This window comes from Toxorhynchites rutilus, chromosome 2 (assembly GCF_029784135.1).
Source record: "Toxorhynchites rutilus septentrionalis strain SRP chromosome 2, ASM2978413v1, whole genome shotgun sequence".
NCBI lineage: Eukaryota > Metazoa > Arthropoda > Insecta > Diptera > Culicidae > Toxorhynchites > Toxorhynchites rutilus.
In genome coordinates, this window is record NC_073745.1 from 227,485,717 (window position 1) to 227,512,874 (window position 27,158).

The following is a 27,158-nucleotide window of genomic DNA, read 5'->3' on the forward strand; positions in this document are numbered from 1 at the left end:
GCTTCACCTCAGCGGCGCAACTTCTTCAATTGCCCGACTGGTTGTGAACAAGCGACCCATCGATATAAAATGCACATAAATACCTTTTAAGAGTCCATTTGTTTTTATTACAAATAAAAAGTGCTGAGAAGCCTTCCTTCGAATACTGAGCAGCAGCCCATCAGTGAGACGGTTCGCTCCGTTTGCCCCTATGCACTTGTAAGCGAAACGAAGACTCCGTCGCAATTGGCAATGCATTAAAGAGTGGAATATATTCTACAGCCTGGAGAATCGAGCGCAAGTACAATGTCGAAACTGTAACGGCGAGTCTCCGCTAACGTGTACCAACAAAAAAAAAAGTACGACACGGCCGACATTACCGAATGAGTCTCAGGTGTCCTTTTTCCTAATAGTTTTGCAAAATTCAATTGATAACAGCCTCGCTGCAGGGCGTAGCATCTCGTTTTTAGAGTGCCAACAAGAACGTTGAATGTGACAATAAAGACAACAAGTCCTGTGGGATCATGGGAAAGCTTTTGAGTTGCAAGGTTTATAGATGTGCACCGTGCGCTCGCCACAAGAGTGCAACCGGAGGCCATTGCCGGTTGCGTTTTGTAACTTTCTCGTTTGGGCGAAGAAACTCGAGTGGAGCAGACCAAGAAGGCAATTTATTTGGTGAATTTTTAATGCTCCTAATGCTTTTACTTTGACGTTTTTATGAGTTTATCAAAGTTACTAAGAACAGGCCGTCTGATGTGCGGAGAAGATCCCACAAGGGAGGAAAATTTATCCGGCTGAAAAATATAGGTACATCTGATAAATCGAAATAATTTTTCTCCGTATGTACGGACTGTTGCACTCGAAACGACTCTGTCAATCGTACCGAAGCTTGAATAGGGATGGGGCGAATGGAGACACTTTTGTTAAAATTCATCACACAAACCGTTTCCCACCCATCCGTGTTTCCGTGTGCCTTTGTACTCTTTGCTCGCTCTTCTTCCTGTGTATCCTTTCAGTGCTTCACGTCATGGAGAGTGTGGCGAGTGCGAGTTCTCATGTTCAACTCATTGATAGTATGTGCACATAAAACGATTTCAAATTGATTGTATAGAATTATCGGTATATGCACCACATGTCTCCACTTCTCTGCCTATGCCTCCACTGGCGGCAGTTCGCGTAGTTCATTTCATCTCGTTTAACGAGGTTAGTTCACCAACCCTTCATCCCCTAGTGGAGGTGTGTCTTTTAAGGATCATTTTTGTAACAGTTTTCAATGTTTTAGAATGCACTATTTAAGTATATGCAAATTGAGTATTACTGTTGGAAAACTTCATATTTGATAATACGTATATGGTAAGTATAACAATTATTGTGGACATGTGTCACCAACTTGCAAAAATTAAAAAAAAAAATTCTAGCAGTTTAAGCTCTGTTTTTGAAGATTCTCACTGATATTTCGATGATTAATTGACTAAATTGTATAAAAACATGTTTGAAAATGCCACATGCCATGTACCCGTTATGGAAATAGTGTTCCTGGAGGTTCGTAATAAGTGTACCTATTATGTTAATAGTCGTTGTAACATGGAAAAAGTGTTAATACAATTCAAATATTATTTCAATCATAATTTTAATAATTTCAAAATAAAACTATGCCCCACGATTTTATTCCTAGTAAGGTAAATGATCTTGGTTTGTTCGATTTAGGATGTTTTCACGCAACTAGCAAATGCAAATCGATTTTTCTCCATGAAAATCGAATACAATCAATACAAATTATGCAAAAGTTTGTGTTTCATTTGTACGGTAGACCAACCCTCAACCCTTATTGTGCTTAATATGATAATTTCAGCTGTCCAGTTTCTATAAGACCATTTCGAAATTCATAAGTATTATCAATGAAAAATTCAAAACGACCGACTGATTTGCATGTCAATAAGTTGCAACCATGCCATTTCGGTTAATAACCTGGAAAATTCGTGTTGGAATACTATTTACCAAATTCTGCTGAACTGATTTCTCGATATATTTCCATGTTTCCGAAATGGCGACCTTGAGCTCTTCAATCGGGGTGTACAGTTTTCCCTCAGTGTAGATTTTGCGTACAAAGATTCAAGTCTAGAGAGCGAGCCGGCCAGTCCAAAAAAGAAGTTTTTGGTACTTAATCCATTGTTAAGTTACCTTAATGGTATAAATAGTAGCATTGTTTTGCTGGAATGTGATTTTTTCGTGACGATATTCACGCAAAAACTGTAGGGGACAGAATTCCAGAACATGTATGTAATCTATGAATCATGTGAAAGCTATGTTGAGTTTTCAGGTTGCAAAGAATCCCGTCCAAACCATACACGAGCCTCAACCAAAATTCCTGGTTGGAAAATACTGTTCCTCCGTCCGTAAATCACGTCAATACCCGCTGAAACCATCAGGACCATCAAAATTGAACTTTTTTCGTCAGTAGAGATAACCTGTACATTTAAGAACTTTTCGTTATGGTATATAGCAAAATGTATTGTTTTGGAAACATTCTTTGTCACAACATACCATGTCCCACAGTCGGTTCATGTAAGCTTTGGCAAAACTCAGACATCTTCCGATGTGAGATGGTGTAAGATGAAAAGCTTTAACCTTTCAAGCCCTCTTTATGTGAGGATTTTTTACCAAAACTTGACGAATTGTCACCCGAGTAACATTTAAACTGAAATATTGGGTTGGGGAAAAAGAAATGTCGTATATTGCCAATATATGGCAACACTTAAACATATCTTGTGTTGTACTTATCGCATCGGGTCATACTATACGGCTATTTAAAGACGACAATCTGTGCTACAAGTGTCATTTTGACAGTGTTGTGGTTGTCCTTTTCAGTCTCAAGTTATAGCGCGTCAAAGATGGAGTCCACCAAGCAAGAAATTCGCCATATTTTACTACCTGCGAGGTAAAACTGCAACGAAAAAATTCGTGTAGCACAGCATGGCGTTGGTTTGATCGATTTCGTTCTGGTGTAGCGGCTGTCGAAGACACATCCCGTACTGATAGGCCAATCGTCGTGGAAACCGATAAAATCGTTGAAATCATCCGGCATGTGAGCACTCGCTCGATTGGCCAGGAACTGGGTATAGACCATAAAACCGTTTGGAACCATTTGCAGAAGATTGGATTCCAAAAAAAGCTGGATGTATGGGTGCCACACGAGTAGACGCAAAAAAATCTTTTATACCGAATCAACGCCTGCGATGCACTGCTGAAACGGAACGAACCCGATCCATTTTTAAAGAAGATGGTGACTGGTGATGAAAAGTGGATTACGTACGACAACCTAAAGCGAAAAAAGTCGTGGTCGGCCCAAACCATCGCCAAGCCCGGATTGACGGCCAGGAAGGTTTTGCTATGTGTTTGGTGGGATTGGAAGGTAATCATCCACTATTAGCTGTTCAACTATGGCCAGACCCTTAACTCGGTTCTCTACTGTGAGCAGTTTGACCGTTTGAAGCAGGTGAGTGACCAGAAGCGGCCAGAAATGATCAATAGGAATGGTGTTGTTTTCCACCAGGACAACGCTCGGCCTCACACATCTTTGATGACCCGTCAGAAGCTACGGGAGCTCGGATGGGATGTCCTATTGTACCTACCTTCTAAATGGCAACAAGTTTGCGAACAAAACGGCGCATATTTGACTTAAATTGGATAATTTTAAGTATGTTAAATAAAGCGTCAAATTTCGATTAGAAATACGACATTTCTTTTTCCACAATCCTATATTACTTTATTTGTATCAGCGGTTTTGAGGTATTCGAAGCTGTTCTAGCTATTTCTCGCTTCTCCCGATCAGAGAGCTTCGATATATGTGGATCTCTCTTCTTCATGCCGTATCCATGAGGATTCGCCAAATAATTGAGCTTGATGGGATCGTCCAATCCGACCAATTTCTCTGATACCACCATTTTTTGTTGTTAAAATGCATCGATTTGTCTTTCTTCTCTCTCCATGAGCACTTTTCCCTTCGGTATTTTTCAGATTTAGTGATCAAAACAACTAAAACAACGGAAAACGTAACTGGTCTTATAGAAACTTGACACTTAAAAAGTACAAAAACATTCGTTTACGCTCAGCGCTTGCACGCACACATATGAAAGTCATGCAGAGTATGGTAGTCACCAATACCTACACACTAGAATATAAATTGTAGCATTATTTGTTTATTTGTTTGTCATCAACTGGTCTTATAGAAGTTGCACAGAGTGTATCGATAATGCATAGGATCAATACCGGACTATTCTTATTTGATTTTTGTCTTTTTTGTCGCCGGATTGAACGGTGACATATACAGGGTGGGCCATTTAAAGTGGAAGCATCTGGCAACCCCATAACTTTTGACAGAGATGTCAGATTAACAAATGTCATACCGCGTTGGAAGCGTCATTTCAGTACAATTTTAACCATGGAACAATACACACCTAAACAACGCGCTGAAATTGTTCAGCTGTACATTCAAAATAACTTCTCAATTGTGTTAACTAAACGTGCGTGGAAAAATAAAAATAAAGTTAAAACATCGCCTGGAGACAACACTATACGTCGATTATATGCCATATATATCGTCTGGTAGTGTTGGTAATGCCAGTCATCTGTCCAGACAACGACCAAGACGTTTCGACGAGAATATTGATGCCGTTCGAGCCAGTGTTGCAGAGACTCCATCGACATCAGGTCGCCATCGTTCGCAAGAGTTAGGCATCTTTTTATTACCATTTGTTCGTGAAAATGAATTGGACAATTACTGGTTCCAACAGGACGGCGCTACATGCCATACAGCGGCTGCCACGACCAAATTATTGCGCGAAATGTTCCCCGGAAGATTAATATCGAAAAACGGCGATTATGACTGGCCACCGAGATCACCTGATTTAACGCCTCCTGACTTTTTTTATGGGGATATTTAAAATCCAAGGTATACACTGGTAAACCAAGGACCCTGGCTGCGCTGAAAGACAATATCCGACAAGAAATTGCTGCCATATCGGCCGAAACATTGGGCAAAGTGATGGAAAATGCCGAAAAAAGGGCACATTTTGCGGTCAAGGCCAGAGGCGGTCATTTACGAGATATCATAATCTAAAAGTAGTTAGAACAAATCTCCTTGGACCAAAATAAATGAATATAAAAAAAAAAAAAAAAAAATTCCACTTCTTTACTTTGCTATTGCAAAAACAAATCCTTCCACTTTAAATGGCCCACCCTGTATTATTCGTCACTCATACGTGAAAAAGAAAAATACAAATGTTTGACTTTCGTATAGTCATTCGCTAAATACAATTGTCATTTAACATCTTTGTGAAAGAAATTCACTTGTGGAAGAATTGTAAACTGTAAACTATAAACTAATCGGTGGCTTATGGTTATTTTCAAACAGTTACAGTTTCGGGGATATTTTTTATAATGCTTTGGCTGAACAATATCAACAAGAAAACAAGGAAGTTCCTAGACACCCTTTTATATCATCTTTTTGTGCCCCATCAAAAACAGGCATTAATTCTTAGTTTACCAAAAACACAGAGACAAAGGATATTAGGAATATGAAAACTTGAAATTCCTTTCACATCAATGAAACCACAATCGATTAATACATTGTAATGTTATTTTCTAGCTCTTCATACTTTTGTGAATTATGTTCAGTTGCTAACTTTTAATAAATAACAAAAAAAAAGTCGAACTTCGTTATTTGTGTTGGAGCAAAAAAAAATTACTCTGTTTTGAGGAGGCTGAATTAGATTAGATGACTATTAAAACTGAATAAAGACGAAGAAAACATGTTTTCTGGAATTTTTTCATTCAATTATGCCCGCTTCTTCAAATAAATCCCATTAAAGCCTGAAAAATACACAATATCAACATTACAGAGAAGTTCAACTTTCGGTCTGTGACACCGTGCGCGAGTGTACGAGTTATGATTTTGCACGCGAGTACAGGAGGGTTAAATTGATACACAAGGATCAATCTCACCGAGGGTGGATAAATCAGAGGACGTTTGACTGGTGAGCTTCGCCAGCACGTATTCCGAACGGGACCGGGGACATCGGTCCGTCACTCAGAACGAATAACGGCGAGAGAGCAGTAAAAGGGGAATCGTGTTTGCACTGCACATAATCAATGATATTTCTGTGCGTTTTTTATTAGAGGTTGCTAAATGCTCCTAAATAGTATCCATGTTTTTTTCGTACTCTTCTTCGTGTGGTAGCCTATTTTGTGTACGTGATCCTTTAGAATCGTTTCAGATGTCCGAGCGGTTTGGAAGGTTTTCCAAACGAATGAAGGACAGATGACGTTACGGGCGTCGAAATCGAATTGCAAAAACGGAAGAACTCAGAGGTTTCGTTTTGTCAAAGAGTGTTACGCAGAACGTTGAGGGCAAAAAAAAAAAGAAAACTGAACCAAGGAAATCGATGTTGGAAAAGTGTAGGTCCTGATAGGTTTCATTTCACACGAAACGAAATTTAATGCGCACGCTCGTTGAATTTGGTGCTTTTTTCGTTGAACCTAATTCAGGGTTGAAATTTTTATCATTTGTCTATCAACATGATAGATTATTTGGAAGGCCAGGGGTATTATTTACATTCCAAACAAGCCCAGCAGGTAGGTAAAGGATTGTATTCACGTGCAACCCAGAACACCATTGATGACAACCGGAACACGTTAGGTAACGATGGTTTACTTCCTAGCAGCCAAACACATTGATGTTGTAATTGTTCATGTTGTCCTGATTGTTGTCCGTATGCATATCTGTTTTCATTAACCACAAAAAAAATGCTGTCGTACCCATTTGTACAAAGCGACAATCAGCAATAATAGAAACCATAAATCGAAAAAAAAACAACTATGTTGAATATGTTTTAAAGCGTGTCATCCATTTTTTCCCTTACTTTCAGGTTTATCTCAACCAATTTCTTCTCTCACGCGATGCAGAAGAGACCGTCTCTTCTACTAGCAAAATGAATCGGTACGTCACTTTATTATCAAAAGCTAGCATTTTTCCTTCCGGGATGGGACCGTGCCAAGAAATGAAAGCGAGCACAAGCGCCGATAATAGATATAAAGAAAAAAAAAGCTACAGAATATAACGAACGGAATCACGTCTGGATGTCTTTGGTGATGATGAGAAGAAGAAAAAAACTCACGAATTCGGGAAAGAAAGTTTTTGAGCGCAAGACGTGGCCCCTTTTTCGAGTTGTGGGGTGTGATTGTTGTCATTATTATGTCGTGACTTTCACGCGCCGTTTCGGTTCATAGTTTTGTACGATGCGATCATATTAGAAATAAGGAAGAAAAAATCAGCGCCTCGGAGAAAAAAAAAACAGTTCGGAAATTTCTAGCTTTTGATATGTGTGGTGTCATGTGTTGTATGTGTTCTCCTAGATGTACGTACCCCGTCTTTGTTTATTGTGTACTTTAGTTTTTATCACTTGGGATATTTGCTATGCGCAGCTGTGGTTCGGGTTTTGGTGGAAATCTCAAATATTTTCAGTGCAAATACTTCGCCTGTTTTGTGTACTTTTTTTAACGCTCGTGAAGCAAATCCGTGTTGCAATCGATGTTGACTATGGGAGGGGGTTTACGGTATAATTTTTCGCTGTTTATTGCCCGGGGTATATTTTATCGAACGATACGTTTATTTCTTGCACATTTATATGCATGTGAAAAAGAGAACTGGGTTATAATCAGTGGTAAGAGACACAACTTTAGTCATGTTGTATGGAATCACAAGCTGAATGTATGGATGCTAAGTAATTGGCCTTATCGACAATTACGAAATTTTGCTTCAAATCTAGCTAAAGCTGGATTGGTGATGATACTTTGTGATGCTATTTAATAAAATTAGAAAAATCCTCGAAATCTTCGAATCTTTTTTCTTACAATGAAATAATAATTCAACAAAATATAGGGTGTAAGAATTTTGCTCCGCTTTATTTCTCATTGGAAACAACACAAAATGATCTTGATTAGAAATTGATCTTTTATTCAGAGTATAGAAAAGATATTATTCCACACTCGTCAGTTCAACCCATTTAGAAAATGCTAAGCAATCCTCTAGGAAGCTAAAAAAGGAAGGAAAGGTGACACGAGATGTTACCCATATGGCCAGCTATTGAAACAATCTGGCAGCTGTGGTGAATGATGGCGGGAATTTTCAAAAAAGCCCCTAAAACCATCAATTTTCAAAATTAAAATGTAATAAAATGCCTTCATTTGGACAACTCAACATTTTTCTCAAGTCAAACAAATTTCGATACAGAGTTGATTTGTTAGTTACGATTTCTGAGTGGACAAACTTTCTTTTTTACGACATTTTACAGTATGCTTTCTGGCGTTGTCATGCTAAGAAAAATATTTGCTTTACGTCCATTGGAATCGTTTCTTATAGCTGCTGGGAAATTTTGGTCGAAATACCGTTCTGAATCATATTTCGGACGCTTAAGGCCTATGATGCAGAAAACAGATCTCAACTTTATGCACAGGTATTATTTGGTTGATGTTTTTAATAAATTAGTTCAATATGCTTTTAAGCTTTCTACTTTGGTACTTATTTGATTGAAAATATACAAAAATCATCGAATAAAATGCTTTACAAATCAAGCGAATAAGAATTCGGACACCATTTATATTAAAAACAAATTTCGGACAGATCGAATTCAAATTTCGGACACTTTATTTTGTGATTTTTTGAACTTTTTGAATGTTTTGAATTTTATAATCAACTGCGAAACACTTACCAAGCAATCACAGTAACCTCATAACGAAGATGAGAACTGATGAAACACGGGAGATATTTAAATATTGATGAACGGGAAAATTCTACGTGCTCACGCTAAGTAAACGTCAAACACAAACGATAATGAGTGGTGTTGTCAGATTTTTGCCGATTATGTTAAAATGCGAATGTAGTTCTCATATGAAATGATAGTGCAACCAAGGGATTACTCTAAAGAAGCAATTGTGATATTAATGTTATAGTTATGTAATCAGTGCATTAACCATTTCAAGATAATAGAACAAAGTGTCCGAAATATGATTCAGAACGGTATTAATGAAGGGGTAAATTCTACGTGCATACGCTAAGCAAATGTCAAACACAAACGATAATGAGTGGATTTTGGATTTTGGATGGTTTTTTTCTTACTATGTAATAATTCAAATGTAATTCTCAAATGAAGTGATAGTGAAACCAAGGAATTACGCTAAAAAAGCAATTATGATATTAATTTTATAGTTATATCATCAGTGCTTCAAGCATTTCAAGGTATTAGAACAAAGTGTCTGAAATATGATTCAGAACGGTAGTTGGTGGGAAATTTATCCAGAGAAAATATCAGACGTCCTTGACACCTTGAACCGCAACAGAGCTTCATTATTCGCATCAAGAGAAGTATTTTTCCGCTTCGGTTTGATTTTAGTGCTTCAACAAAATGTAAAAATGTGTTTTGTCCCATAGGAAACGTCAATTAAATGTGATATTAGGTTGGGGGAAATTCCAAAGCTATTTACGCAATTTTTAAAGCTCATGGCCTGGTTATCAACACACAATGTTTGAATTAAATCGTTTTATTGATTTTAGATACGGCAGGAATTTTTGGAAAAATGCGAGTTATTTCGAAACCCAACTCCAATTTTTGCATCATAATTGTTTGAATTCTGGCGATAGTTATTTATCACCTCTACGGAAAATGAGTTGAATGTTCTTTTAATTGGTGAAAAGCTACAAAACTAAGCCAGTTCGATTGCTTATGGTCTGCAAATTAAAACGCAGTACAGAACATAACTTAGTTTGAAAGAATGTCGGGGCAGTCCTGAACCTACCTAAAAAGATGGTCCCAAACAGACCCTCTTCTATTGCTTAGTAATTATTTAACAAGTTCACACAGGTGCTTGTCATCAATGGCTTGCACAACTCTATATTTCGACCTGACCCTCTCCGATTTTGACGTAGGTCTTTCATTTCTATACTGGGGTGTAAGTTCAAAGTTTCAAAAACGAAAGCGTTACGCCGGAGAACGAGATTTTGAGCGTTAATAACTCCTAAACAACTAAACGAAATGGTATGATAAACACTTCATTCGACAGATAAAATGTTCACGCATTATATACTTGTTACTTTTTGATCCAAAAACTTGTTTCAGTAGCCCTAAAATTGCTTTCAAAACAGGCTATTGAAATCGAACCAATCGGTATATAAGCGAGAGCCGCTCGGAAATCCACTCAGTTATGATTGCGCAACTATTGAGGTACGATCGCTCGAATGGATGGTTGTTTCACAGACGGTTTCACACACAGACGGTTTCACACACAGATGGTGTTGCTAACACAGACTTCAAAACCACGGAGCCAGGGGAAATCGGCATAGCAAAATAGATGCAAACTACGGGTATTTTTGTACTCGCATCCATTTTTGCAATAACGGAATGTGTTTTGCCAATACAGATTCCGCAACCAAGAAGTTGGGAAAATCGGCATTGCCGATACATTCAAGTCGGCAATACTTTTATACCCCCAAGCATTTTTACACTCCGGAATTCGTTTCGACATCACGGTCTATAAAAGCGGGCACAAATGCAACACTCTGGCTTGATTATTCAAGACTGCATTGGAAGATATCTCTTCATGTCGCCAGCTCACTGAACTTCTACGCGTACTGTTTGATGATTAGGCAAAATGTTGATAACTATTTGCTGCGATAATGCATGAATTGACTTAAATTGGGATTTGTTTGCAATTGAATTCGTAAATAGTTTCATTCATTCATTAGTTTAATCAATACACATAAAAGATAGCGGCGATATCGTACCCAATGAGGAACATCCGAGGTGGGATTTTTGCTTATTGAAGAAATACAATTGATTACTATGCCAACGGCAGTCCTACGTCAATATTTATCAATATTTCAACTACTCAACTGCTCGGGTGACAATTCGTCAAATTTTGGTAAAAAATCCTCACATAAAGAGGGATTAAAAGGTTAAAACTCCTTATCTTACACCATCTCACAACGAAAGACGTCTGAGTTTTGCCAAAGCTCACATGAACCGACAGTGGGACATGGTATGTTGTGACAAATAATGTTCCCAAAAGAATGCATTTTGCTATATACCAAAATGGAAAGTTCTTCAATCTATAGGTTATCTTCACTGACGAAAAAAGTTCAATTTGGATGGTCCTCATGGTTTCAACGGGTACTGGCGTGATTTACGGAAGAAGGAACAGAATTTTTATACCAGGAATTCTGGTGAAGGCTCGTGCATGGTTCGAGCGGGATTCTGTGCAACCGGGAAGCTCAAGACAGTTTTCACATCATTCATGGATTACATACATGTTCTGGAATCCTCCCTCCTACCGTTTTTGCGTGGATATCGTCACAAGAAAATCACATTCCAGCATAAAAATGCTGCTTTTCATACCGGCAAGGACATTAAGCAATGGATTAAAGACCAGAAACTTAATTTTTTGAACTGGCCAGCTCGCTCTCCCGACTTGAATCCTGTTGAAAATCTAAGGGGGATTCTTGTACGCAGAATCTACACTGAGGGAAAACGATACACCACAACTGAAGAGCTCAAGGTCGCAATTTCGGGAAAATAGAAATAATACGGAGCAATCCGTTCCGCAGAATTTGGTAAATAGCATTCCAACAAGAATTTTCGCGGTCGAAATGGCGAGATTACCAATTATTAACATGTAAATCAGCATCGTTTTGAATTTTCTATTCCATTCCATTTTCCATTTCCAAACAATTCTTTTGAACGAAATTGACGTTAAATATACTTTATTCTAAGCATTCAACAATGTATGTATATATCTTGCTGAAATTCTAACTGTTTGTGTTGCAACGAAATAGAATGAGGGTGGTCTTATAAAAGTTGGACAGAGTGTACATTCATCAGATAATACTTATGACAGCTAGGTTTATTGTATAAATTTATTTTGACTGATCAGCGAAAACTGATAATAGTATGCAGTTAAAGTGGACCAAGTGCATACGACCATAGCGATTAGAAAACGAAAATTGGCAGCTTTCTGCTAGGAGTATTGTATGTTGAAGGTCGGAAATTCGAGATAAAAGTGGAATGGGTTTTTTTTAGACGAATACAAAATTTGGGTCCGAGAGGGTCTCTAAAAAAACAAATATGTTCTGGGTGCCTTATTATTCAGAGGATTGGGTAGACAACTATTTGACTCTAATAAAACTGATACATTCACCCTTGAGTAACTCAGGTAATATGAAACGTAGTGTTAATCTGCTATTGTCTGTTGTATGGATCTACAACCTTTTTTTAAATTAAAAAACACATTCATTGATCTTGAATGGTTGAAAATATTTCATCTTTTATTCCCATGTTCCCATTTCCCATCTTGTCATTTATGTCTCGCAAAAAAAATGTTTGTAAAAATCGATGTACTGCTCAGCGAGTGTGTGTTTCATCGAAGGAAACAAATGGTAATCGAAAAGATCCAATTCTTGCGAAAAAGTCTCATGCGATAGTTGATCCGAATTGATTAGCTCATCCGTTTCCCTGATCGGTGTGACGGGGCATTATTATTAAGAAAAAAATAGTTGTGTTTATTTTTATTAAAATACGCTCGTTTTTGGAACAGAAAACGGTTCAATCCGATCAATTGTCTCCGGATGAAGAATATGAGCTGTACGCCCATTAATAAGAATGAATATTACGCACAACTCATATTCTTAATAGAGGACCCCTGTCTAGAAGGTCCAAAAATAATGAGTTTTCTTGATATTGTTTCGGATGTAAAGTGTTCGGTATTTTTGAATATGTATTTTTTCATTTTTTGAGTGCACCAATAATTATTATCACGCTGTACACAGCTAGATGCGTAGATGCTGTCTGAAAATTAGTACCTTGCTGGTTGTATCGGTGTTGAAGAAACGGAGTGCCGCAGAATGAATTCCATTGAGTATTTTGAAACTTTAGGACAATATCTAAAGCGTTACATAGGGTTTTTGAGAATTCGAAAAAAAATACAAAATGGCGGCCATTTTTGTGAAAAATTAGTTATGTTTCATGAAAAATCGCTGTTTAGAAGCTCATAAAAATTGAAAAAATGAGACATCAAAAAACGGCTATGTAACGCTTTAGATAATTCTTTATTACATGCTGATAAAAAAAAATCAACCAAATCGGTCGAGTAACTTCCCAAAAGTGCAAAAAAAAAACCAAATTCGATTTTGTCGACCTTCCAGACCGGGGTCCTCCTTAAGCGATCTGGCCTTGCGGTCGATGTGACCGGTTAAACTTTTTTCACATCAGTACGTGTAACTATCAATGTATGGACTCCTGTTTCATATACATATACAGTGACTCAAATCCGTAATCGTACTTCACCATGCAGATCTCTTTTCCCTTCTTTTGAAAGTCGAAAACAAGCTTTCGGAACATTCTATTTAGATAAAATTATAGTGTCATATGAGAGTTAAAAGGTTTGCTATCTGTTTTCAGAATAATGGTTTTTATTCCTTTAAAAATGGCGAATGTATGTGCTAATGTAAGAAAATTGACTCAAACTCATAATCGTACGCTGGTTGAAATCTCTACTCGATTTCGAATGCGTTGGCCAATTTCCGAATTCCATCATTAGTATTGTATCCCTTGTTCATTGCAACTATCTTTAGCTGTCTTTAGCCTTATCTACGAGTTTTTTGGTGTATTCAGAAGGTATATTTATCAATTTTTTCATTATGTAGTTTTTCAAATCGTTATTTTTAGAAATTTAATGGTTTCTAAATTTCCTACACAGATAACTTCCTTAGTTTTTTACTGTGATAGATGTCGGAAGATTGTGTAGGAATATCAATAGCTTTTGAGTAATTGTAATGTAACCATGTGCGAATTCATATGTCTTGAGCTCTGGGTCATTGTCTTGGCAAAATTTGAATCCTCAATTCTATCCCATTTTGTTGACACTTTGCTTCATGTTTTCCTTCAGGATGATCGAGTAAACATTCTGACCCAATATACCATCGATGAAAACCAAATTCCTCATACATGCACCCTCATATCATCCCTCCACCACCACCATGTTTAAACGTTGCCAAAGATATCAAATTAAGACCCATCTATGGAAATATCATCTTATCAGTAACACATTGATGTGTTTCATGCTGTTTGGATAATCAAATTGGAGTTACTGATTATTTTTTTTGCTGGGAAACGGTTTGTCCGTCTGTGCCCGGGCATTCAAGCTGCCCTTCCTAGGCACATTACAAACTTTTTGTTTGCTCAATTTGGTTTTTATCGATGGTGTAATGGATCAGAATGTTTACTTGAACATCCTAAAGGTGTAGTACGTAGCAAAGTGTGAACAAAATGAGATGGAATCGAGGATTCATGTTTTGCCAAGACAATGACCTAGAGCTCAAGACATATGAAGTTCGCACATGGTTACATTACAATTACTTAAAAGTTATTAATATTCCTCCACAATCTTCCGACATCAATCCCAGTAAAAAACTAAGGAAATTATCTATGTAGGAAATTTAGAAACCATTAAATTTCAAAAAATAATGATTTTTAAAACCACATAATGGAAAAATTGATAAATATACCTTCTGGATACACCAAAAGCTCGTAGATAAGGCTAAAGACAGTCAAAGGTAGTAGCAATGAACAAGGGATACAATACTAATGATGGAATTCGGAAATTGGCCAACGCATTCGAAATCGAGTAGAGATTTCAACCAGCGTACGATTATGAGTTTGAGTCAATTTTCTTATATTAGCACATACATTCGCCATTTTCAGAGAAATAAAAACCACTATTCTGAAAACAGATAGCAAACCTTTGAACTCTCATATGACACTATAATTTTATCAAAATAGAATGTTCCGAAAGCTTGTTTTTTACTTTTAAAAGAAGGGAAAAGAGATCTGCATGGTGGAGTACGATTACGGATTTGAGTCACTGTACCTTCATGGACCTGATACAATCCGAAAAAGAGTTTCCATTACCGATGATGGTCTGAAATCACCTTTTTCAACTGATGTACATTGATAATAGTTTGGATGATTTGGTTTTTTTAATGAAATGAAAGCACCAAATTGCGGAACCCAACACTGTCGACTTTTAGATACCACCACTAAAAGTCTACGGCCGCCGGGCTGCCAACGGAAATGTTTGAACTCGGACCACTTCAATTCCAAATTCACACAAACACAAAACCACAGATCGCCATGGGATTGTTAAACAAGCCAAAACAAATGAATTCTTGGTTCTCCATCCGCCAAACCGCCATCCGTCTGACGACGACGGGTCCATACTGTTTATACGGCTGAAAATTTCCTGTAAAAGTCAAACAGCTCATCCGGTCGCTCATTGATTCTGTGTTTTGTATTTTAGCATTCGAAAGGGCGGCGAACGTAAAAAAAAAGCAAAGCTAGATCGGATTGTATGTTCGAAAATAGCACCCATGTGCCTGTGGGTGGATGTGTGCATGTGTGTATGTGTTAACCGGGAGTGGAATTGTAATACTCAGCTGGAAAATGTAAACAGAAAATTCGGAATCTATACTGAAAACAGCGACGAAGTGTGGAAATGAAAACGAATTACGATCCAGACACACGAAAGCGAAAATAAGATTGAAACCATGATTTTTCATATCAACACATTGCATCGATGTGTGTCTGGTTGTGTGTTCGTGTGCAGGAACCGCAAACATATCGGTTTAGCGTGATTTTTTTTACTAGTTTCTATATTGTGTTTTTTACCATTGTTTGATGAACAAAGTCCATACGGGCATGTTATTCCGAGTAAGCGTGTGCATAAGGAGAGAGAGCTATTTCATCAAATAAAACGAGGGGAAACATATAGAACCAGAAAGGGTGTAGTATTTGGGTGCAGTGTATTTTTGCTGCTATTGCGAACTGAACCCCAGTGCTGAAATCACTATTTATAGAGTGTTGCTCAAAGAAGCTGAAAGCAGGAGCTTCGAGACTAATGAATAATTTTGAAACATGTAAATGTGAGTCATCGAACCGCACGTATTCCTTTCCATTGCCCATCGAAAGAAGATCGAGTGCTAAAGATTACGATTTCGAAACATAGCAGATGGTGCAATTGTAATGTCATTCGACTAAGTTGCAATTGAAGACATGAGAACTAAGTTTCGATTGATTGTAAAATCGGAATTGTAGCTTAATTTAGTAGACTTGTTTCCGATACTGTGACAGTTAAAGATCGAACTCTTCGCATGGCATATATTGGAACTATTACGGTTGATTTATTGTACCACCGTTGCCTCTCGCACACTGAAGTCTAGACATAAGCTCACCAGACTTCGATTTTTTGCATATGTTAAAGCATTATCCAACTTAACTAGAATCGCCTGCAGACGTAATTTCTATAATTCGCCCTACAAAAATCAGTCAAAAACGTCGAATTATGTATCCTGATCATCCATTACATTACGAGAATGGAGTTGCATTATCCAGCATGGAATGAAAAAAGCACACCGACATACACTTCAATCCTGTTTCTAAGATTTTTGCCGTTCGGTCTCACACTTTTTGTATCATAACTATAGAGCCATTCATTTTATTTGAGTTTATAGCGATACAGAAGCGCTTGGTTTGAATGATATTTATAGATACTAATTTCCTTTAGACTAGCTGTATAACCTTAATTTTTCAGTCAGGTGTGAAACATTAGAGAAAACTTAGCTACAACCTAGCAGTGCTATCTGAGAGGAATATGTATAAGTTTTTGAAGCATGTCAAATATATTTTTCGAACTGAAGAAGAGAAGAGGCTTATGCATTATCAACTTGTAGTCGTTCAGTTGCCGGAAATAAAAAAAAATGGGTGGGTTATATCTATGATATAACCGCAAGGTTTACGTGAAACTACCTTAGCGTAGCAATCATTCATTTGCATTGATTAAATTTTTGATTGAATGAAACAATTCCCGAATTTGATTGAATTCAATATATTTGCTTTGTGAGTAAAAATATTGTATAATTCCATATAAGGTCAATTCATGCATTTAGATAGATTATGTTCTTTGTTACAAGTAAATTTAATGACAGTCCTTTTACGTTTGGTATGATGCCTAGGACAAATTATGGGAACGGAAGAATTATCAAACGATTATTTTATTTTACGTTTTGATGAACTTCAGGCACTCAGTTTCGATTTTGACATGTTCATTGAACGCATAGTGTTTAATCAATATGCGTTATCGTAGCAAACGGTTATGAAGGCATATCCTTCAATGTAATCTTGAATAACCAAGCCAAAGCGTTGTGTTCGTACCTGCTTTTGTAATCCGTATTAGGAAAACACTTTTCGGAGTGCAAAAAAAACATGCGAGTGCAGAAGTACCCTCGGAAGATCGTTTTAAGGAATCATATTCTAGTTTGCACAAAGGCAAGCGAGTACAAAAGTACTCGCAGTTTGCATTTATTTGCTGAGCCCATTTCCCCAGATATCTTGGTTTGAAGTCTGTGTTAGGGAAACACATTTCAGTCGGAACAAAAATACCCCCGAATTTCATGAATTTGCAATGCCGATCTCTCCAACGCTTGCTGGGTTTGAAGTCTGTGTTAGGGAACTCATTTCGGTGAGAAAAAAAGTCCCCATACTTGTATTTGTATTTGCAATGCCGATTTCCCCAAGGCTGCTTGGTTTTAACGGCTGTGTTAGGGAAACCGTAGATCGGGCCAATCAAAATGAGGCAGTCAGGGCGTTTAGATAACGCTTAACATTTTACAATTATTCATTTGTTTAGCTAATGAAAAATAATATTTCATCAATAGCGATAGAAGCGTAGAAATATTCCCTATCAATTGATGCAAACATCTTTCCGATCCAGTAAGAAATGTTCTAGTTATAAGCATTCGGAATCTTTCATTTTTTCCTGCATGTTCTGTGTTTAGGTTTTCATTTTACCCCCATATACTCCGGTTAGACGTAGTCCCACGTCAAAAGTTTTAAGAAAGTCATGGAAAATACTTCTATTGAAATTTTTTTTTTATAAATGCGTTTTCATGGCTCTTTTCGGGAGAAATCTGAGTTGAGAACCTAATATACGAGGGTGGTCTGATGAGTATATAGCCTCATCGCCCGATGGTGTCAGTATCGCAAGAGTGATTACTTATCGTGAAGTGTATTCTCGTAAACGGCTACTGTCAAAATTTCAGCCGAATCGGACTCGTAGTTTTGTTTTGACCGTGTGTGGAAGCGGGCGTGTCCGCGGATTGTAGAAAAATAAAAAAATGGAAATAAATAATTCAGCGATGTGTGTTTTCGGTTCTGAGTTATGATTTTTCGAAGTTATCATGTTGTACCATGCGCCTACATTAATTTATAGTGACTGTAACATGGTTGCATTATCAATACTCAATATAATTTCTAATCCTCGACTATCATATTATACGCGGAGACTTGGACTAAAAAAAGAAAAAAAAGACGGGTGAGTAATGTCGGGGACATAACCGGAGTGACATAGGACTATGCAAAGGGGACAGCTTTTGCTAAATATGTATTTTAAATATATTGTTTTATTTCCTTCTACTACGTGAATACCTACCTATCTACCTGAAAAATTGATTAGTTTACTGTTTACTCTTTATGAACATGCTGGAGGTTCTGAAAATAACCTTTGGTGTTGTGTTTTTGCGTTTTTTTGTACAAACTTTCTCAATTTTTTCTCACTATCTTATAGTTGATTCTTGATTTTTTTCTGAAGGCTTTGTACTTATTAAATGTTCAACGCCGGGCATCTTTTGGCGTATGCACATATCGTATAATCAAAATGATGGCTGTGATAGGGAATGCATAGGTGGTCATCAGCTCTTCACTATCATATATTTCACTATTGAGCACATTACCGTACCTTAAACTGTGGTTTCGGAGAAGAATGAATTGTAAGATTTGTAGTCTCCGCAAACAAAGTAAATAAAAATGAAAAAGAACTGAGGTTTTGGAGACGAACTCTACGATCTGTCGAGAAATAGACGAGCTATAAGCGTTCTGAAAAACCAACAGTAAATACCGGGAAATATGACCTTCGGATTGAAGTCCTTTAAAATAAGAACAGAGCAGCAGTAAATGCATAGCTCATCATATTGCTCTTTAGTTATGTTTCTATACAATGCAGATGTAACATCAGTCAATTTTCAACATCAGTTATCAACCAGAGAAAGCAGTTCTTGCTACCAGGAAAATTCGTTAATGCCATCCTGCATACAATGTAATTTGTAATTTGTAATTTGTAATGTAATTTGAAGCCACTTTTAATTCGGAAACCATGTATGGGTTTGTGAAAACTGAATGATCAATTCAAAAGACCCCAACCACCAATAAGTCCAAAAACAAGCATAAACAAAATAATTCAGTTCATATTATATGTCATATTATGTAACTTTAGAATGCATTGGTATTGTGAATAACTTTTAATAACTCTTATTTGAATGGTTTAATGGCCCTGAACAGTGCCGTGTTTTACGGTGGCTGGTTTAGCCACCAAAGCAGTCTGTATAAACAAACTTTTTCCTTCATCTACCTGCTGCCGTTTTGCGATTACGTTTGCCACTCGCTGAAACTAGTTGTTTACACCGAACCGAATGTGGTATGTTCTTTAGGCGGGTTTTCTTATTGTCGTGAGCAGCTTTGCAAGCCAACTCGAGCACTCCGGCGGCCGAAATTCTACCGCTGTTAGGTATACTGGTGCTCCGGCACCAATCCGTTCGGCCTAGTTACTCTTGCGGAGCAATCAGTGAATGCGACCAACAGGGAACTGCAAACCTGCACGGTTCGAGTGGGACTTTGCCTTTCCCTTAACTTGTCCCCCTTTGTCACGTCCACACGTCCACGTTGCTGCTTGTGTTGCTTTGTTGATGTGATGCGATGCGATGTGAATCGATGCCATACAACCACACTGATTTACGGTTTGAAAGAGAATGATATATTTTTCAGCGGGACGCGCGTTTTGTACTTTAGCGGTACACGCTGACAGGATAGAGACAAATCGGTAGACTCAGCCAAAGGGGCGAATCCAACGAGACGAATTGCATTAATTGGACTTCGAATTTCTTCTGCATCCACCGTGTTCTCCAGATCTGGCCCCAGCGATTATTTCCTGTTCGCAGACCTGAAGAGAATGCTCGCTGGTAAGAGAATTAAGACCGATGATGAAGTGATTAGGGGCTGTCCACATACCACGTGAACAACTTTAGGGGGGTAGGAGGTATCAAAATGTCCACGCTTGACCACGGAGAGGGGGGAGGGTGTATAGACTATGTCCACGTGGACACGAAGAATATTTTTTTTTTTTCAATATAATATACGTATACTATACATTCTAAATTAAACAAAAACTGTTCCGTATTCAAGAACTTTAAGACTCCCCTCAACCTGAGTTTTTTGTTATTATCAATAAACTGATTGAGTTGCCTGAGAGCGTTTCATATACTTTTACTAAATCATTGGACTTCTTCACTGAAATCCATATTCTGAAAATAACTCACGTAAACTGTGAACACCCGAGCTATTTCCTATGATCTCATGACTTTTATAGTTACGGGTTATGCATGGATGTTCATATCCAAAAACTATAATAATTGAACAATTCCATAATGGTTTTCATTATATTATTATATGGGTTTTTCATCAAATATATCAAATATATAGAATTTTCTATAGATTTTGTTCTTTCTCGAGAACAGTTAGTCTTAGAATAAAAATGTCTATGTAGTTTTTCATGCAGAATTACGCGTAAAATCAATTTTTTGTATTACTTCTCTCGAAAAGTTACATTTTTTCTAAGTATTGAAATTTCGTCAATTACTAGGATTGAATATTTACATTTGTGTAAGATGATCCATGCACCACTAGTCATTATCTCCTATGAAAGAGATTCCCTTATCTCTCCACGCTAATTATCTTTTGTTTACACCGAGTACCGTTATCTATTATTCATAGAAACTTCGTGATCAAATTCACTAGACATTAAAACTCGTACAAAAGAAGTGTAAATTATTGCATGTGGTTGGATAAAAAATTTAGTTTGTTTCCTTGACATACAACCGCAAAGGGTTAATGAATTAATAAAATATTTCAATACGCCTTCAATACCCTCTGAAAATTCTCCTAACTATGGCGGAAAATGTTTTGTATTGCGTTACCGACTGAAAGTGAATCGGAAATTCAGAGTGAAGATGAATCGGCATTTGCTGTGATCGATCATATTCCGGAGTGGGCAGAGAACTGCACTCAATAAAATAAAATCGAGGGGTTGTATCCGAGACACGACCGCTTAGGACGTAGGACTACGTAGTCTTTTTTTTTGAAATTTGTTGGTTTATCATTTCGGATATCATTTGCAAATACGTCGAAAGTTCAGGACCCTGAAAAGGTTTAATGGCTTGCGTGATTTTTTAGAATCATTTCGAGAAGCAACGATTCTTTCTTGCCTTTGCGAGAACAATGCTTTAATTGGTCATATGTCGCAAATTGTTTCTTTATATCAATGCACGCATTGCACTGAGTTTTTAACGAGAGGCATCTTCCATGCATCGTCATTCAACAAGCATTAAACACGCGTCTAACAGATGCACACAGTTATAGCGATAAACTTCAAGTGGAATATTCGCTAGCGTTCACAGCTCGAGGGGAAACATAAAACACAAAACGAGCAGAATAAGCGATCTTTGCTGTTTCGGTCACAGAAAGATTATGAGAATTTTCCTCAGAGGAGAAGCAATACTTATACGCTAGCGACAGCTTACTTCTCTTTTCGCTATCCCCCTTCGTTGTTTCTATTCTTCTTCTTTTTCTTATTCTTTTTCTTTGTTTACGGAGACCTTAAATCCAACGATTCATTCGTCTCCGACTGTTTCTATTCTAGCGGCTGCATAAGTTGCTCGTTATTGACAGCTCTGTTCGGGAAAGCACACAAATGGACAGAAAAAATGTATGAGAAAATGGGAATGCTTCCAATTTTCATCAATTTAAACCATATACAGACTGTGGGATTGTAATGTATAGCATATCAAACAAATCTTAGAAAATTTCCGATTCGATTGGTATGCAAATCATTAAAATCCGTTCGCAGCGAAAATAGTTATTAACATTAACTTTATTTCATAAAAACGTGACCTGTTTTCTGATTTGGTTCCCTTAATGTAAGACGTTTTTCTGTCCACGTGGTATATGGACAGCCCCTTACCGAAACTGAGGCCTATTTTGGAAAAACCAAAAGAGTACTATAAAAATGGTATCGAAAAGTTACAAGATTGCTATGATCGCTGTATCGCCCTCGAAGGCAATTATGTTGAATAATAAAAGTGAATTTTGCAAAACAAAAAAAATGTTTTACTGTGTTACCTTATAAACTTTTCAGCCGAACTGTTATGGATAAAGTTTTCACGGAAATGTAAGGAAATTTGTAGAAAAAAAAAGTTAAGTTACGGTTAGGACTATGTCTTCTATGTATTCCAATGACATCGAGTGATAATTTTCATTCAAATTTCAACAATTCAAATTTGCTTTCGGGCCTGCCAATCTGATAGAGAGTAAATTGCTTCACGAATACGGATAAATTAATTTGACGTTTATTTTACGACAAGGCAAGACCGATTGAATTTAAGTCGAACGGATTTAAGAATGTGAAGTCAATTCGATCGAATCGTGGAAAATGATTTTTTGGATTACCCTAAAATGAAAATGGCAACCCTATGACTGGAATGGCTGTATCTTCTAATCGTTTTATCTTTTTTGCTTCACTTCTGCTAAGATTTGTCATTTCGGGTAAATATCCGATCGACTGTGCAAATAGATTTTAACGATGTGGATTTGACTTTCATCCACCCGAACACTGAGCAGATTTACGGAGCTGTCTGCACAACAGCGCTCGTTACTTTCCATTCTATTGCATCTGAACAGCGAGCATAATTGTCACGAGAGTGCTCTACATATTCTTCCGCTTTTTGTCTCCGACAGCCATTTCACATCCGACGGATATGCTCTACTTACAGCGTCTTCAAAGTTGTTTGTTGGATAAGAACCCTCCACACGGAAATCGGAAGCAGACAAAACAAACGGGGTACATTTTAAACACACCGCTCCTCCGATATCATTACGTGTTCATGTTACCTTCAAACACAAAGTATTTTGACAGCACTCTAATGACATTTCCTTATCATTTTCTCGGCGTATAACTCGTTATTCCACAGCAAATCCCTAACAATCTTCTCTCCTCAAACGAAGCTTTCGTGTTTTTTGAAGATGCTCTGTACATCAGAAAAAGGCAACGGCGGCAGAAAGGAGAACACCGGCAGCCTAACGAATGCTCTCGCCTTTTTGGGGCAACCACTCGTTTCCTTGCAAACATACACACACACACACACACACACACACACACTCTCACCCAGATCACGCCCACACACACAGAACTTGATAGTGGCAAGGTAGACCGACAAATCCATGAGTGACATATCTTTTGCCAAAAACGGATTTAGCAAGGATCTAGCGTGCATTAAGAGCGACTTCAAGTCGCTTGCCTTCGAGCAGAAGCCAGTGTACAAAGCATGAGAAAGCACCGTCTTGTTGTGTGAAATTTAATGCACAGACATTTTGGACGATTTGATACTCGACGTGCAATTTCAAATTGGAATGGCGAGAATTATACAATCGTTATAATTGCTGAATCAACAATACTGAATAGAAACACACATACAGAATCGCCTGACCATCGTGACAGTGTATATTCAGGTCAACCTGGAGTCGCTTGTGACCACTCACGGGGAAAGACTTTATGTCGCCGCTTGGCAAGAGACACAAAATTCCTGAAAATTTAAAGCATGGTACAGCTAGAAGGCAAAATGTTGATTACTTGACGTATAAAATCCACTCTCGTTCTTCCTTCTTCATGACCCAAGCTTCAGAGGTTTGTTTAAAGTGCTTAAGGATACATTGTAGTACAATTGTATGTCATGCAAAGTACCTCGTTAGTTTACATTAATCTAAGGTTACAAGTGGATAATAGTAGCACTCGTTTTTCAACGTACAATGAGTTAAACCCCAACAGAAACAATCATTTTGATATGCTTCCATTAATAAATTTTGGGACCGATTTTCACCATCAGCATTTGTGAGAGCGACAAATCAATTAGGTTGAACCAATTAGGGCAACATAGCGTTTCTGTTTTAAATTAATTCATCAACAAAACGGCAAACTATGTTTGACCAAATCATCCGAAGAAACAACGTTGCGAAAACACGGGTGGGGTGGGACAGGATAGGCCAGAGAACTTCCTCCTCATTGTTTGTTGATCGTCCCTTTTCAGCAGAGCTCATACATATGCATCAGGTGAATGAGTTTGTTTGTGTGACTGTGCGCTGTGGATGTGTGCACAGAAAAAACACCGTCCGGCTGTTGCTGGCATATACGAGATGATTCATATCTTGCCAGTTGAACTTTTGCCAATTTTTCCTAGTGGGAAAATTGCTTCGCCTTGTGTGTTTGGGGCCGTACGAACGGCACAAGCCTTGCGACACTGTGTTTGCGTGTGTGTGTTTGTGTGTGTTGTTGTGCACGGATGGCTTGGATTTGTACTTAATAGTGATTAAGTATCAACAATGTGAATCAGCAAGTGACAAATTGAACACATTTTGGACGCCGATAAGGTGAGCAGAAGCTTTCGTACGAACTCTCCTGCGAGGAGATGAAGGTATATTCCAATTCATTGATGCAACAAAATAGTTCGATGGCACATGCATCATACATGCGCGATGATTTATTCGCAAATTGGGCATAACATTGAATTGAATAATCAAAGCATTCCGCTTAGTTCTAGAAAAAAAAGCCAGTTTTACAAACATACTGTCATAATAAAGATACAGTGAAGTCAGTTCGGTTCAAATTGTTTGATTACGATTCACAATCGCTTTTGGAACTAACTACTTCAGATACTACTTCTACTACTTTCCTTGGCACAAGAAATAAAATGGTTTTTGATGACCTGTTGTACCGTAATTTCAAAACATAGTACAGGGAAACTTCGATATAACGTACCCTCGATATAACGTACATTTTACCTCGATATAACGTACACATTTCCAAAGTGTAGAGGAAAAGATTTTTCAATATTTTTTTTCTGATAAAACAATGAATTACCTGTATTGTGATGCTAAAACAAGTTTTGTACCTTCAATAAATCCCGAAATACAGCTGGTTTTATGATTCCGGATTCTAAATGAATCAATCTTTAATCAACAGTACGAAGGAAAACATCATGAGAAAGGCTGGCTTCGTCTTCTGATTGAAGTTATTCATTAACTTTACTAAAACAGCAACACAATAATGTATTATAGACTACGTTTGTGAGTACTTTATTATGCTTCGATATAACGTACAATTCGATACAACGTACAATTTTGAAAGTGAAATGTACGTTATATCGAAGTTTACTTGTATTGGGGTGAAATTGATTAATTAATTTTTCCATTATTTTTTAGTGTTTTCTAGCTATGTTTTGACGAACTTTGGATATGCCGCATGATGAGATTTGGTTTTGGTCATAAAGTGGTCACTTCCCTCGGAAACCTGATCGGGAACATATCTGAGTTACGGCAATCTCTTTCATGGTCTGATTACTGATTACTATTTCAACTCGTAAAGAATCAGTTGAGTGTGAATTATTAAATTGAGCGTCCATTAATTTCGTTTTGCTGTGTTGAAAATATGTTTCATTACACTCCTGTGCTCACGTGCAAAATCATAACCCGTATACTCGCGCATGGTGTCACAGATCGAAATTTGAACTTCTCTGTATTTCCGCTCTAATGTATTTTTCAGGTTTCATTGGCATTTATGTGAAGAAGAGAATATAATTGAATGAAAAAACCCCAAAAAATAGGTTTTCTTCGTCTTTATTCAGTTTTAACAGTTCAGCCTCATCAAAACAGAGTAATTTTTGATACTCCAACACAAATAATGAACTCTCAACGAACAAATAACAATTGTTTACCTATTATTAATTGAAAGTTGACAACTGAATATAATTCATGGAAGTATTAGGCTGTCAAAAAAGTCCGTTGTCGTTGTAAGCGCGTAGTTCTAGTTGTATTCATTGTATCGAGTCATACTATAGCTTGTTGTAAAAATATTTTTGCGCGCTATAATATAGTCCTTGACAGTGTTTTGTTTGGTTAAGTCGTTCGTGAGTTATAGTGTCGCAAATATGGAGCAAAATAAAGAGAAAATCCGACATATTTTACAGTACTACAAAAGACAAAGGCAAAAATGCATCTCAAGCTGCCAATAAAATTTGTGCAGTTTATGGACCCGATACAGTTTCCATTTCCACCGCACAACGATGGTTTCAACGTTTTCGTTCTGGTGTAGAGGTCGTCGAAGATGCGCCACGCTCCGGAAGGCCTGTCGTCGAAAATTGCGACAAAATCGCTGAATTAGCCGAGAAAGACCGGCATAGTAGCAGCCGTAGCATCGGCCAAGAGCTGGGGATAAGTCATCAAACCGTTACTAACCATTTGGAGAAGCTTGGATTCACAAAGAAGCTCGATGTATGGGTGCCACACACGTTGACGCAAAAAAACATCTTTGACCGTATCGACGCATGTGAATCGCTGCTGAATCGCAACAAAATCGACCCGTTTCTGAAGCGGATGGTGACTGGCGATGAAAAGTGGGTCACTTACGACAACGTGAAGCGCAAACGGTCGTGGTCGAAGCCCGCTGAAGCGGCTCAGACGGTGGCCAAGCCCTCATTAACGGCCAGGAAGGTTCTGCTGTGTGTTTGGTGGGATTGTCAAGGAATAATCTATTATGAGCTGCTTCCCTATGGCCAAACGCTCAATTCGGACCTGTACTGCCAACAACTGGACCGCTTGAAGGTAGCACTCATGAAGAAGAGGCCACACACTTCTTTGGTGACGCGCCAGAAGCTCCGGGAGCTCGCATGGGAGGTTCTTTTGCATCCGCCGTATAGTCCGGACCTTGCACCAAGTGACTACCACCTGTTTTTGTCCATGGCGAACGAGATAGGTAGTCAGAAGTTAGCCACAAAAGAGGCCTGTGAAAATTGGCTATCCGAGTTTTTTTGCCAACAAGGAACAAATGAAAATTCAAATGAACAAATGAAAATTCAAAAAAAATAC

At 37.8% G+C, this 27,158-nt stretch overlaps 1 protein-coding gene across 10 annotated transcripts in view; it reads left to right on the forward strand.

Moving 5' to 3' along the window:
• Positions 1–27,158, forward strand: part of LOC129768064 (CUGBP Elav-like family member 4) — a 1,369,849-nt gene that overhangs the window by 325,466 nt on the left and 1,017,225 nt on the right. Inside the window, exon 4 of one of the 10 annotated variants that reach the window (XM_055769466.1) lies at positions 6,906–6,976. The exons of the other annotated variants lie outside the window; for them this stretch is intronic. The gene's annotated coding sequence lies outside the window, so the exon portion shown is untranslated. The remainder of the gene's footprint in view (positions 1–6,905; positions 6,977–27,158) is intronic. 10 annotated transcript variants of the gene reach the window in all.